Raw genomic sequence first — 14986 nt, 5'->3', positions numbered from 1 at the left:
TGGTCTGAAACTCCTGGACTCAATGATTCACCCGCCTCAGACTCCCATAGTGCTGGGATTATAGGCACGAACCACCGTGCCCGGCCCTATTCTGACTTTTTATAGCAATAACTTTCTTGCTTTTGTTTATAGTCTTACCAAGTAAGTTTGCATCCATCAGCAAAATAGTTGAGTTTTGCCTGTTTTTTCTGTTTAATATGTGCTTCTTTTATTTTGCTTGTTTAAAAAATTATTTCATTCCTTTCTGAGTTTGCCGTTGTTCTCTAATTTCCTGAGTTGGATGCTTATTTCATTGATTTAGAATCTCTGTTCTATACAGTTTTAAGAAGAAACACTTCCCTCTAAACACTACTTTAATTGCATCCCCAACCAGGTTTGTCCTGAAGTATTTTCCTTATCATTCTGCTCACGATGCTCAGTAAGAGCACTGTGATTTCATTTTTGACTCCCACACATAGGGAGTAGCTTTTATGTCGCTGTTTGGTGACCGATTTCTAGTTTAACTGCAGTGTGCTGAGGGAACATAATCTAAATCATTACCATCCTTTGAAATTTGCCGAGACTACTTTATGGGCAGTATGTGGTCTGTTTTGTTTTGTTTTGTTTTGAGACAGAGTCTCGCTCTGTCGCCCAGTCTGGAGTGAAATGGTGCGACCTTGGCTCACTAACCTCTGCCCCCCAGGTTCAAGCGATTCTCCTGCCTCAGCCTCCTTAGTAGCTGGGATTACAGGCGCACACCACTATGCCTGGCTAATTTTTTTTGTATTTTTAGTAGAGATGGGTTTTCACCATGTTGGTCAGGCTGGTCTCGAACTCCTGACCTCATGATCCGCCTCCCTTGGGCTCCCTAAGTGCTGGGATTATAGGTGTGAGCCACTGTGTATGGCCTATGGTCAATTTTTAAGGAGTTGCCACTGTACTACAGCCTGGGCAAGTGTGAGACCTTGTCTCAAAAAATATATATACATACACACACACACACACAGGCCACAGTTGTCACAATGACCAAATTGAAACTTTCTTCCCGCATGTGTCTATATGTCAAATTGTCAGTATGACAAAAGTGATCAATGTGGTTGGCCACGATGGGTTACACCTGTATTCCCAGCACTTTGGGAGGCCAAGGTGGGTGGATCACTTGAGGACAGGAGTTCCAGACCAGCCTGGTCAACATGGTGAAACCCCATTTCTACTAAAAATACAAAAATTAGCCAGACATGGTGGTGTGCTCTTGTAATCCCAGCTGCTTGGGAGGCTGAGGCAGGAGAATTGCTTGAACCCAAGATGTGGAGGTTGCAGCGAGCTGAGGCTGGAGTGCAGTGAAGGTGATCTCAGCTCATTGCAACCTCCACCTCCTGGGTTCAAGTGATTCTCATGCCTCAGCCTCCCAATAGCTGGGATTACTGGCATGTGTCACCACATCCAGCTAATTTTTGTGTTTTTAATAGAGATGGGGTTTCACCATGTTGTCCAGGCTGGTCTCGGTCTCATGACCTCAAGAGATCCACCTGTCTCAGCCTCCCAAAGTGCTGGGATTACAGGCGTGAGCCACAACACCCAGCTGCATTTATTTTTTAAACATTAGAGGCAGGGTCTTGCTATGTTGCCCAGGCTGATTTTGAACTCCTGGGCTCAAGTGATCCTCCTATCTCAGCCTTTCAAGTAGCTGGGACTACAGTACACATTTAATTAATTATTTAATTATTTAATAGAGTCGAGTTCTCTCTCTGTTGCTCAGGCTGGTCTTGAACTCCTGGGCTCAAGGGGTCCTCCTGCCTTGGTCTCCAAAAGTGCTGGGATTACAGGCATGAGTCACTGCACCCAGCCTAGAGTACAAATTTTAAATGGTCGTATCTTCCTGGTTAATTGATCTTTATAAAATTATTATAAAGTGACTATCATTATCTCTGGTATCAGTTTTTGCCCTAAAGTCAATTTTATCTGATATCATTATGGTAAAACCAACTATCTTATTGTTAACATTTGCTTTGTATTGTATGTCTACTTAGAACTGTACAAGAAGTTCTTTTTGTTGTTTAATACATTTGGAGTGACCCACTTATTATTACCTATTTTACCCTTTATTTTTTCTTCCAACTCAGACCTTTCATATGGGATAATATTCCTTTTGCCAGAAATGCATCTTTGTAATTAATTTCCTATAGTGAGATTTCGATCCTGGCAAACTCTCTCAACTTTTATTTGTCTAAACATATGTCTATTTTTCTCTCATTCTTTTTTTTTTGAGACGGAGTTTCACTCTTGTTACCCAGGCTGGAGTGCAATGGCACGATCTCAGCTCACTGCAACCTCCGCCTCCCGGGTTCAGGCAATTCTCCTGCCTCAGCCTCCTGAGTAGCTGGGATTACAGGCATGCGCCACCATGCCCAGCTAATTTTTTTTTTTTGTATTTTTAGTAGAGACAGGGTTTCACCATGTTGACCAGGATGGTCTCGATCTCTTGACCTCGTGATCCACCCGCCTCGGCCTCCCAAAGTGCTGGGATTACAGGCGTGAGCCACCGCGCCCGGCCTTTTCTCTCATTCTTAATAGACATTTTTTTTTTTTTTTGAGATGCATTCTTGCTCTGTTGCCCAGGCTAAAGTGCAATGGCATTATCTCAGTTTGTGAGTCAAGATGGCCAGAGGGAGACCTATGCTAATTTGATCTAAATAATTATAAACTTGCTTGCATCAGAGTACACTGAAGTTTATACACTGAACTAAACTATATTATTGGTGCAGTTAATTAGAAATCAAGCAGCAACAGGAGGCCTAAGGTAAAGACCATCTGAGAGCGCAGTAACACCGGGGAACACCTGGGGTGGCTGCAGAGCAGGGAATACTGCTGTGGTCCCACGAATGCCTTCTCAACATGGAGACTGCATGCAGGCCTTGTAAAGAGGGCTTATGCAAAGATCTCTGAGAAGGGAGGGGACCTCTGCTCACAAGATCTGGGAGGGTCTTTGCAGATGGGAGCTGGCAATGAAGAGAAAAGCCTTGCAGGGCAGAGATCACAGATCAAACACCTCAGCCTCTGCATAGGTTCTCGGAATATGGAGCGATTTTAATTGCTCTATGTCCTCAATGCTTGGGAGATAAAAGCCCCTTGATGCATTGAGCGTGGTCAGACCCAGTGACTCCTAATCTGCTATACTTCTGATGCTCACTGCAACCTCTGCCTCCCGGGTTGAAGCAATTCTCCTGCCTCAGCCACCTCAGTAGCTGGGATTACAGGTATGCGCCACCACGCTGGGCTAATTTTTGTATTTTTAGTAGAGATGGGGTTTCACCATTTGGTCAGGCTGGTCTTGAACTCATGACCTCATGATCCACCTGCCTCAGCCTCCCATAGTGCTGGAATTACAGGTGTGAGCCACCGCACTCGGCCTATACCTTTTTCTTTAGAAATGGGTGTCTCACTATGTTGCTCAGGCTGGACTCAAACTCTTAGGACCCAAGCAATCCTCCTGCGTCAGCCTCCCTAGCAGCAGGACTACAGGCTCATGCCACCACACGTGGCTCTATATCACTTGTGAAGTTCCTTAATTCTTCAATTAACGTATCCATCTATATATTTATTTGTTTTTATTTTGCTTAAGAATATTAGAAAATTTCACTGAAACTAAGAAGTAAGCCAATCTAAAATCTTTATCAAGGCCATTCCCCTAAAATAATGGTATTTTTTCTCTGTGTAATCTTGAACTGAGAATGGGGCATGTTACCCGATGACATTTCCTAGCAGCTGTTACTTCCGCTGTGTAGCTGTCAGTAGCATCGCGATAATTTTTGACTTTTATTTCAAGCACATTTGGATTTTCAACTAACCTTTGAATAAATGGTACATGCAACACACCTGCAGCTGCTGTGGAACCAAGAACAACTATTAATATTCACCAGATAAGATAATGAGAAGAGGCCGGATCTCAGCACTTTGGGAGACTGAGGCAGGTGGCTCGCCTGAGGTCAGGAGTTGGAGACCAGCCTGGCCAACGTGGTGAAACCCCATCTCTACTAAAAACACAAAAATTAGCTGGATGTGGTGACACATGCCGGTAATCCCAGCTATTGGGAGGCTGAGTCAAAAGAATTGCTCGAGCCCAGAAGGCAGAGGATGCAGTAAGCCAAAATCTTGCCACTGGGCTCCAACCTGGGCAACAGATTGAGACTCCGTCTCAAAACAAAGATAATGAGAAGAAAACTACGTTAAAAAGTCAACATTAGGCTGAGCGTGGTGGCTCACACCTGTAATCCCAGCACTTTGGGAGGCAGAGGTGGGAGGATTGCTTGAGCCTAGGATTTCGAGATCACCCTGGGCAACATGGCAAAGCTCCGTCTCTACAAAATATACAAAAATTAGTTGGATGTGGTGGCATGTGCCTGTATTCCCACCTACTCAGGAGGCTGAGGCATGAGAATTGCTTGAACCAGGAGGTGGAGGTTGTAGTGAGCCAAGATCTCACTGCTGCGCTCCAGCTTGAGCAACAGAGCAAGACTCTGTCTCAAAAAAAAAAAAAGAAAAAAGTCAACGTCATATGCAGTGGCAAAATTCTAGAGTAGAGGCCATAAGTTGGTGGTCTTACTACTCATCTGACCCACACATTGTAACAAATCATTCCAGTTTAGTTGCAAACACTGAAAATTGCAGTGCCTGGTAATGCAGCTTCCACAAGGGGGCGTTTCCAAAACTCTTGACTGGGTTAAATAACTGCTTGGCCCTGCAGGCATTTGAGTTTGTGACTTGTACTCCCGAGGTATACTTTTTAGTTCAGAAATACTGCAAAGAGGCCCATTTCCACCTCCTTTCCCTATCATTTTGAAAGTATTGATACTATATGAAGGGTTAAAGACATGCCTGTTGGGAACAATGAGACTAAAACGTAGTATCATTGTATAAAATCCAAAGAAGTCAGTAAATGAGACAAGCTAATCAGAAGATTTTAGCAGCTAAATGTTCTCACCACAAAAACCAAAACCCAAAATACCCATAGCTAGGTGAAGTGATAGATATGTTAACTCACTTGATCGTGGTCATCATTTCACAACGTTATACACTTTGACACTTTTATTTGCCAATTATAACTCAGTAAAGCTAGAGAAAAATAAAAAGAATACTAAGCTTCATAATATGATTGCGAATAAGGTAAATATATAGCTCTTAATAATGCACTCAACTATTTCAACATGGAAAATGTAATTTCCCCTCATCTTTTAAAAAATGGACACTAAATACAGCCAAATCTCATTATGTGTGATACTCATTTAGTTTTGTTTTACTTTGCTTTTTTGAGACATGTTACTCTATCACCCAAGGTGGAGTGCAGTGATGTGATCTCTATTCACTGCAGCCTCCACCTCCCAGGTTCAAGCCATTGTCCTGCTTCAGCCTCCCAAGTAGCTGGGATTACAGGTGCAAGCCACTATGCCTGGCTAATGTTTGTACTTTTAGTAGAGATAAGGTTTCACCATGCTGGGCAGGCTAGTCTCGAACTCCTGACCTCGTGATCCGCCCACCTCTGTCTCCCGAAGCGCTAGGATTACAGGCATGAGCCACTACGCCTGGCCTCATGATAAAACTTCAATAAATAGAAGTTGCTTCCTATACACGAGCAAATAAAATGTTTTTTTCTTTTTTCTTTCTTTTAAGACAGGATCTTGCTCTGTCACCCAGGCTGGAGTGCAGTGGAGTCAGCATGGCTTACTGTAGCCCTGACTTCATAGCTCAGGCGATCCTCCCACCTCAGCCTCCCGAGTAGCTGGGACTACAGGTGTGTATTACCACGCCTGGCTAATTTTTGTAGAGCTGGGGTTTCACAACATTGTCAATATTACCGCTATGGTTTGTTGTATTCACACAATAGAATGTCAAGGAGAGTTTTCTTTAAATCAACAATAATAAATGTTGTCATTTTGTCTGCTCACCCATACATAGGTACAGCTTAGTTTAGTCTTTACATAGACAAGATCTCCATATATGAAAAATTTAAAGATGGTGCCTTCCTCTGCTTGCTTTCTGAGGACACCCTACTCTGTAAAAAAGTAGCTTTCAATAAAATAGCTACTTCTCACCCTTCCTATGGGAGATCCAAGAACACTCTCTGGGGGTCTGGATGGAGACCACTCTTTCCAGTAACATTTTCACCTTCTCTTTAATAGGGCGACTGAATACAGGTGTTCTTCCAGGTAGAATCACCTTTTCAGGATGTCTTGGACCCTATACGTGTAACTGAACATAAAATCAGATCTACGGGTGCTCAGGGGCCATGGGGCCATGGAGATGGCTGCCCAGAGTCCCACTCACAGAGCCCGCAGGAGCCCTGCTGGGGTTGTTGATAGGCCTCCAGCTGCAGCACCCTCTGCTCTCTGCAGCAATGGCTGGAGGCAAAGCCCTCCCCCGGCTGTTCCACCAAGGACTAAACACTGCGAGGGACTTAGATCCTGGCCATTCCTGCTGGACAGGAGACTCCTCTAATGTCAACTCGCTAGCCAAGGCTTTCTTAGGGCTTTTTGGGGTTCCCCAGCTGTTCTTGCTCCCTCTTGCCTCTATCTTCCTTCTTGTACATCTAATTCCATCTTGGCAGCGGCTTCTCAGAGGACCCAGGCTATGACAGAACCCTAAAACTAGCTTTTAGATTTACAAGAAAATCTATAAATTCCTACAGGCAATTCTCTGGACCCCGGAGCTTCAGGGTGATGAGCGCACAGGCATGGACGTCTGCTAACTGCAGGCTGCAGGATTCAAGACCCATCAGAAGTCACCACTTTGCTAAACAGATCTTCTTCACTGATAATAATTTCTTTACTTTTTATTACTTATTTATTTTTAGGCTAGTCAAGTGAAGCAGTGGGAGTGGAGAAGGAACAAAGAAATCTGTGATTGGTTGTGATCAATTAGTTGTAAACACCACTGCACTGGGCCAGCCAAAATTCCTTTATTAATAACACTTTCTCCTTTTGGTATCTCCCTAAATCATCGCCACAAAACCACTTACATGTTTTTACAGTGGCTACGGATCAAACATTTTCCCTTCCAGGAATTTACAAAAAGTTCAACCTGGCTCTTTCTCTTCCCTTCTTTCTTTCTTTCCTTCCTTCCTTCTTTTTCTTTTCTTCTTTCTTTCTTTTTTCCTTCCTTCCTTTTTCTTTTTTCCTTTCCCATAATGCTTGCTGTCATCAGAATCCCCAACCTAGCATTTTTAATCTCATGGTTGCATTAAAAAAAAAAAAACAATTTAAAAAATAGTTTTATCTTTCTTTGACTATGGTCAGAGGAGAGAATGAACAAGGTTGAATTTTTGACATCAAATTCTGTTTTTTCTTGGTGGACTCGGTTGCAGATAAATAGATTTGAGATATCTGTTCCTCATTTACTCAACAGTTGCTTAATTACTGCTGTTAAGTAGGGAACTAACTGCTGAAAGAAAAGACCAGAGGAAAAAGGAATATGTAGGAACTTCTGAGAAGGAAAGGGAGGATTATATTAAATACAATAGCTGTTAGCCTATTCAAAATGCTCAAAATATCTTAGATTGGGTGGCTTATAAACAACAGGAACTTATTTCTCACAGTTCTGGAGACTGGGAAGTCCAAGATCAAGTTGCCAGCAGATTTGGAGTCTGGCATGAAGGAAGGAGGGCCGCTTCCTTCATCAGATGGATGTCTTGTCTTTGTAGCCTCAGTTGGTGGAATGGACAAACGAGATGAGTGGCCCTCTCAGGCCTCCTTTATAAGAGCACTAATCTCATTCTGGAGGGCCGGGCCCTTGTTAATCACCTGCCAAAGGCTCCACCTGTTAATCCTATCACAGGGGATTAGGTTTTAACATATGAATGGTGTGGGGGGTGGGCAGGGGAATGGGGAGGGACACAAACATTCAGACCATAGCACTAACTTGCCTTGGTTATATTTAAACTCCATACAAAAAAACTGGACACTTCCAAAATTGAGGCCATGGCATATAAAAGTGACAATTTCATCTCTGTAAACAAAAACAACTAATTTCTGAACTTGCTACTCATTTTAGATAGATCAATCTGTGTCAGCGGGGTAATATTTTTCTTCTAAATTCCAAAAGAAGAAACATGCCCTTTATTATAATATTAGTATAATAAAAGCAGAACAGAATTGGCCAGAAGGAATCGGTATCAACTTCATTAGAACAGTAGTAGCCTCTGAAATTTACGAATGGCATGATGATAAATCAGAAAGTGAGCTCTGGCTCTCTCTGGCTCTCCCTGGCTCCCCCTGGCTCCCTCGGGCTCTCTTCTCTTTTTTAAAGTACATTATTTTTATTTTGTTTTAATTTTTGAGACAGGGGCTTACTTGGCTGGAGTGCAATGGTGGGATCGTGGCTCACTGCAGTCTTGATCTCCCGGGCTCAAGCAATCTTCCTGCCCCAGCCTCCTAAGTGGCTGCTGGGACTGCACATGCACATCACCATACCTGGCTAATTTTTAAATTTTTTTGTAGAGACAGGATCTCGCTTCATTTCCCAGGCTGTTCTTGAACTCCTGGCCTCAAATGCTCCTCTTGCCTTGGCCTCCCACAGTACTGGAATTACAGGGCTGAGCCACTGGGACCTCTGGCTCTCTTTTTTTCAATCCTAGGAAACTTTCATGAGATATAATTAATTACAATCACTTATGCAGAGACAGACTGTATCATAATAGATGCTTTTATTAATTGTTCTAAATCGAGGACCAAGGAGGGGAAAGGGCATTAAAGAGAGAAGAACAAACCACACTCTGACCGAAAAATATTTTTCCAAGAGAAGGACCTAAACTGTGGTCAGATAAGTCACCTGATTATTTTTCTCCATTGCAATACCTTCATCATTTTAAATTATTATCAGTTTTTTTGCTATAAGCCTAACTGCAAAATTATTTATTATAGTCAAGTGATAAGCACATAGTATAGGAAAGGCACATTAAATGTTTATGGCATCTTCCTTTTAATGCAAGATAAATGCTTGCATTAAAAGGATAAGCATGAATTTGGCCTTCTTTATTTTTATTGCAAATTCACAATATAGGAAAAGCATGTGAGTGTGGATGATTCTAAAGTTTTTATAATAAAGCTTATTAATTTTCTGTTCTTTAATCTACATATGATCATGCATAATAATAAATTTCTTTAGGTTATGGAGGGCAGAGAATGGAGAACCAACCTAGGAAATTTATAGAGGTTGTTAAAGAAGACATCGGTACAATTAATGCATAGGCAATAGTATTCAAATACATCGTCAATGGAAACTTGTCTGAGTTTCCAAAAAGTCCCAAAAATCTAAATGTCAAAGGAAATTTGTCTGAGTTTCCAAAAAATCCTGAAAATCTAAAGATACACAAAGGGCCAGGCGAAGTGGCTCATGACTGTAATCCCAGCACTTTGGGATGCCAAGGTAGGCGTATCACGGGATCAAGAGATCCAGACCATTTTGGCCAACATAGTGAAACCCCGTCTCTACTAACAATACAAAAATTAGCTGGGCGTGGTGGTGAGTGCCTGTAGTCCCAGCTACTCGGGAGGCTGAGGCAGGAGAATCACTTGAACCTGGGAGGCGGATGTTGCAGTGAGCTGAGATGGCGCCACTGCACTCCATCCTGGTGACAGAGCGAGACTCCATCTTAAAAAACAAAAACCAAACAAAAACAACAACCATAAAAGATACACAAAGTGCTCCCTGGATTCTAAGTGACACCTGCTAAAAATAATTTTAATTACAAGAGTAATGAAAAAAGAAAACTATCGGTATCTGGCAAAAACCTCAGTTATTCTCAAAGGAAATAAATTATTTATTTCCTATTTTCTCACTTTAAAAAGAAAAATTTCTTTTTAAAGCCGTATTCTTAACAAAGCAGTTCAGGTGAAATATCTCTTTGTGTTTGGTGACCACTATGAAAACTAGCAAATGAACAGAAAACCTGAACTTGCTAATGGTGTAAACCTCTAGCATGTAGGGACTCTTGTGCAAAGATTATTCTAACTCAACAAAAATCATATAAACAACAACAACAAAAGATACACAAAGTGTTCCCTGGATTCTAAGCGACACCTGCTAAAATAATTTTTTAATAATAATTTAAAAAATACTGTTAGCTAACATGTTTAGTAATTGCAAGTGTCTTTAAGAAAATTCACATTGAACAAAACCAGGAAGGTTTTCTTTTGCTTTTTGCTTTTTTTTTTTTTTTAAATTAGAAAAGACCCAAAATTAGCCAGGTATGGTGGTGCACAACTAAAGTTCCAGCTATTTGGGAGGCTGAGATGGGAGAATCACTTGAGCCCAAGAGGCAGGGTTGCAGTTAGCAGAGATTGCACCACCACACTCAAGCCTAAGCAACAAAGTGAGACCCTATATCAAAAAGAAAAAATAAAGACCAGCCAGGCACTGTGGCTCATGCCTGTAATCCCAGCACTCTGGGAGGCTGAGACAGGCAGACCACCAGAGGTCAGAAGGCAAGACCAGCCTGGCCAACATGGTGAAGCCCTCTCCCTACAAATATACAAAAATCGGCTGGGCATGATGGCAGGTGCCTGTAATCCCAGCTACGTGGGAGGCTAAGGCGGGAGAATCACTTGAACCTGGGAGGTGGAGGTTGCAGTGAGCTGAGATTGTGCCATTGCTCTCCAACCTGGGCGACAGAGTGAGACTCTGTCTCAAACAAACAAACAAACAAAATAACCCTACATATATTCATGTGCAAAAAGAGAGAGAGAGAAAAATTTTAAAAAAGAAAAAAAAAAAAAAGACCTACATATAATAAATTACAGGCTATGCGAGGTGGCTCAAACCTGTAATCCCAGCACTGTGAGAGGCCGAGGCCAGTGGATCACAAGGTCAGGAGTTCAAGACCAGCCTGGCCAAGATGGTGAAACCCTGTCTCTACTAAACATACACAAATAAGCCAGGCGCAGTGGCAGGTGCCTGTAATCCCAGTTACTTGGGAGGCTGAGGCAGGAGAATCCTTGAACCTGGGAGGCAGAAGTTGCAGTGAGCCAAGATCACACCACTGTACCCTAGCCTGGGCGACAGAGCAAGACTCTGTCTCATAAATAAATAAATAAATAACAAATGTCATTTGGCAGCAAGCCCTTCATGTTACCTTCCATTTAGACCCAGTTAATGTATCTGTATTACTTATGCTTAATATATGTACACACACACACACACACACACACACACACACACCATAAAAGATTAAGAAATACGCCTAAATTTTAAGTGGTATGAATAAAATTTTCTTCTTTATACTTTTTTTTTTCAAGGTTACAGATACTATTCTCAAGGCACCTCTGATGATATATATTATAACACAGTAGGTGTCAAAGCATGTTTCACATATGATTTCTTCAGGATCCCCCCCTTTTTGAATTCCAAATGGAGGAACTGAAAGTGTAATAAGACTGGCGATCCGTATTCTACCTTCGGCAAGCTTGCACAAGCACTGCTGTAAATATAATGCAAAGGAACTGTAAATTATGAGCTTCTTCAGTTTATGAAACACCATTCAGGACTGCTGCTGCTTGAGAGTTTTTTTCTTTTGAGGTGTTAATCTTTTCTTCTCCTGGAGTACACTGTAGCTTAGAAATGTCATCGCCAGAAGCACTAGTTGGGCCATTTATTGCCTTTTCTGAAAGACCATGCTCTTCAATCACATCTTTTGCCTAGCCCATTTTCATTAACTGCAGCTGTATCAAATTCGGCTACTCCATCCATCAGAAGAGCATCTTTATCAGTCCTTCGTCTAGGAGACCACCTACGACGTTAGAACTGTGATGTGATTCGCTGGCATCAGCGTCTGCAGTCTGATCTGATTCTGTATTATCAAGTAAGCTGTATGGATTGCTGTCTGGATCTTGGAGCACAGAACTGATGAAGGATTTGCTACCACGTGGTCCTCCATGACCTCGACCCCCTGCAACACTTCCACCTCTTCCTCCCGGGCTCTCCTGCTGACACACTGATATCAGCTGTCTCCATCATCTTCTCCTGCCAGTGACCAATCGCTCAGCTCATCCTTATGCTCAGAGTCTATTTCAGAGGGGTTAGACAGCTCAGAATTTGTGCCTAATTACTGGAGGTGTAATTAGGACCCTGACGACCCCTGCCTCTTCCACTATAAGACCTAGAACCAATCTGTCGCAGCTGTTCATCAATCTGCAGGCGTTCCATTCTTAGCTGTTCTGCTTCCTTTAGATAAGCAGTATGATATTCTTAAAGAACTTGCACATTTCCAATGCTTTCTTTAGTGCCAATAATTACAAATGGAACCACACCGTCTTCCCTGGGTCATTTATTTTCATTGTCTCCTTCAATTCTCACCAAAACCACACCAGATTTGTCCACTATTTCTTGACTAACTTTGCCATTTTTTCCAATTACTTTTCCAACGAGATTCCTAGGAACCTGAATAAAATCCTCCACAAATTCCCAGAAACCTCTAGCCTCTTTTACGGCATCAGCACTCTCTCCATAGATTGTAAATGTTCCAGTGTCTTCTTCTAGCTCACTGGCAGTAACTCCAGTAACTCCAGGAACCTAGCATGTGTTCTTATTGCCAGACCCATTAAATCTTCTCTCACAACAAATTCCTCATGAAAACCTGCTGCAAGTTGTTTTGTGCATTCTAAATGCTTAGCGGCCTCTTCATTTCCGCATAAGCATCATCTTCATACAAATACTTCGCAAATGCATGTCACTTAAGATGCTCACTCTCTTCACAGTTGCTTCACTGGCAGACAGTATCATTAGCTGTGTTGTTGCTGGAAGGTAAAAAAATTCTGCATGCTCCTACTGCTTTCTTCAAATCTACATGCATTTTCATTCACACACGCCTCTCTCACATCCTCAGGAACACCCACTGTGCATTTAAAGAAGGTTTTTTTTTTTACAGTTTTATTTTGATTGACAGGCCAAAGTCGTTCACATGTGACTATTTCGTAGTAAGTAGCATCACAAGCTGCATATTCAATGATATAAAATTCCTTTAATCATCCGAACTTTAGCCAACCACCATTCACGTGGCTCTTGGTCATTTGCTCTTGAATATACCTCTACGTCATCTCCTTCACTCATTTCTTTTTTTTATATCAGGCGGTGGAAATCTAACTTCATTAACTGGAGCCTGGCGTTTTGGTTGCCAATTATTTTCAAAAACAGCTGTAAGGGTGTGTTCATGAACATCACGATAAATCTCTTGTACAAAGCCCAGTTGAGCCACGAACATCCACCATCAGCTCTGCCATGTTGGAACCACAAAGCTGCACTTTTATTTTCTAAATTTTCTAGTTATTCCTCTTTTTAGAAAGTTAGAAAGTTAGAGAATAAAAAAACCCATTCCTTTATAATTATATATATATATATAAAATGATTCCCCAGAGCCTCTTATTTTGGGTTCTTTGTATTCATTTTTCAACCAATATTTATCGAGTGTCTACTTTATGCCTGAAATGTGTCATTTTATATGAACTTCTCTTATAACAAGATGCTCTTATGCCCTGTTTATATTCTCATAGTCTCCCCTGAATTAGAATATAAGCAATATTTTTTTCTTTTTCTTTTTTTTTTCCAATCATTTGTTGAATATCAACCATGTGTTGGTCACTCTAGGAAGGCATTAAATAGAAATGTGACAGAAAATTAGCACTGTCCCTATTGCAGAGGAGAGACAGCATGTAAATACCAAAACCGGGCCAAGATGTAGGTTATGGAAATGTGCACCTGGCTACCTACCGCACTCAAAGGAGAGAAGGAAGGAACCAATTACCAGAGAGAGAGCTGGGGAGAAAATTTTCAACAGAGGTGACATTTCTCTAGGCCTTGAATGACAGGTCAAATGATCTTAGATGAAAAAGGAGGAGGGGGCTGGTAAGGAGGAAGAGGCTGGCAGGAGAGGAGGAGGCTGGCAGGGGAGGAGGAGGCTGGCAGGGAGGAGGAGGCTGGCAGGGGAGGAGGAGGCTGGTAGGGAAGGGAGAGGCTGGCAGAGAGAAAGAGGCTGGGCAGGGAGGAGGAGGTTGGCAGGGAGGAGGCAGCTTGCAGGGGAGGAGGAGGCTGGCAGAGAGAAAGAGGCTGGGCAGGGAGGAGGAGGTTGGCAGGGGAAGAGGCTGGCAGGCAAGCGCTGCTGGCGACCGTGGCTGGTGGGCTGGCTTTCTCCCCAGGGAGGCTCAGGTCCTAAGGGCGCGGGTCCCGCTGGGCACTCAGGACGCAGATGGCCCCAGGATTTGCTCCTCACAGCCGGAGCGCCCTCGAGAGGAACCGCGTCTGCGCCCCGCGAGGCTGACCACTAGGGCGCCTCCGCCCAGCGCCCTGCCTGGGGGCCGCCCCGCGCGGTGAGCCCAGCGTGGAGGCAGCAGCGCGGTCTCTCCTCGCCCGCGCGCCCGGCTCCCCAGGCGTTTCTGGGGCGCTAGTTGGCCCGCACTTCCGTGTTTGAAAGTGGGTGATAGCGGCCGCGCGGGCGTACCTACTGTTCGCTCCCTCCCGCCAGGATCCGAGTTCTTGTCCGCGACAACTCGTGGGAGTGCCAGCTCCAGCGTGGTTTCTCCTTCTCCGGGAACGGCCCCACTGAGCGGAAGAGTTGGGTCTGGATTGCATGGCCCTGTCTCCCAGCCATGGTTGACTAATTTAGGGATACCCATGCATCTGGACTCCTGCAGCCAGTCAGACGCCTGCCTTTGGAGTTTTGACTTGGATGAGAGTTCCGTAGCTGGAGATTGTGGTTGAGAGGGAACCTGAGGCCCACGGTGGCAGTTCCTGGAGAGGTCTGGGCGGGAGGTTCTGCTGCTGTGGCCCCGGAAGGCTCAGAGGCCCCTGCAAGTGATGTGAGATGGAGGTAGGTAGTCAGTGACAGCTGAAAGAGGAGGAGAAATCTTAGCATTTCTGGGTTAGATGGTTGCTTCTGATGGCACTGAGACAGGCAAATCCCGAAATTACTGATCTAGACAAAATAGTCTTGGTCAGAATGATTTTGTGACTTTCCTGAATGAAGCTG

The 14986-nt window shown here is 43.4% G+C and overlaps 1 pseudogene; it reads right to left on the bottom strand.

Moving 5' to 3' along the window:
• Positions 1-11393: 11393 nt before the first annotated feature.
• Positions 11394-13244, bottom strand: LOC116557687 (annotated as a pseudogene).
• Between the last annotated feature and the right edge of the window lie 1742 nt (positions 13245-14986).

This window comes from Sapajus apella, unplaced genomic scaffold (assembly GCF_009761245.1).
Source record: "Sapajus apella isolate SASKATOON/1434 unplaced genomic scaffold, GSC_monkey_1.0 scaffold20, whole genome shotgun sequence".
Taxonomy (NCBI): Eukaryota; Metazoa; Chordata; class Mammalia; order Primates; family Cebidae; genus Sapajus; species Sapajus apella.
Note: the sequence above shows the minus strand (reverse complement) of the source record. Positions and strands in the feature narration are given on the sequence as shown.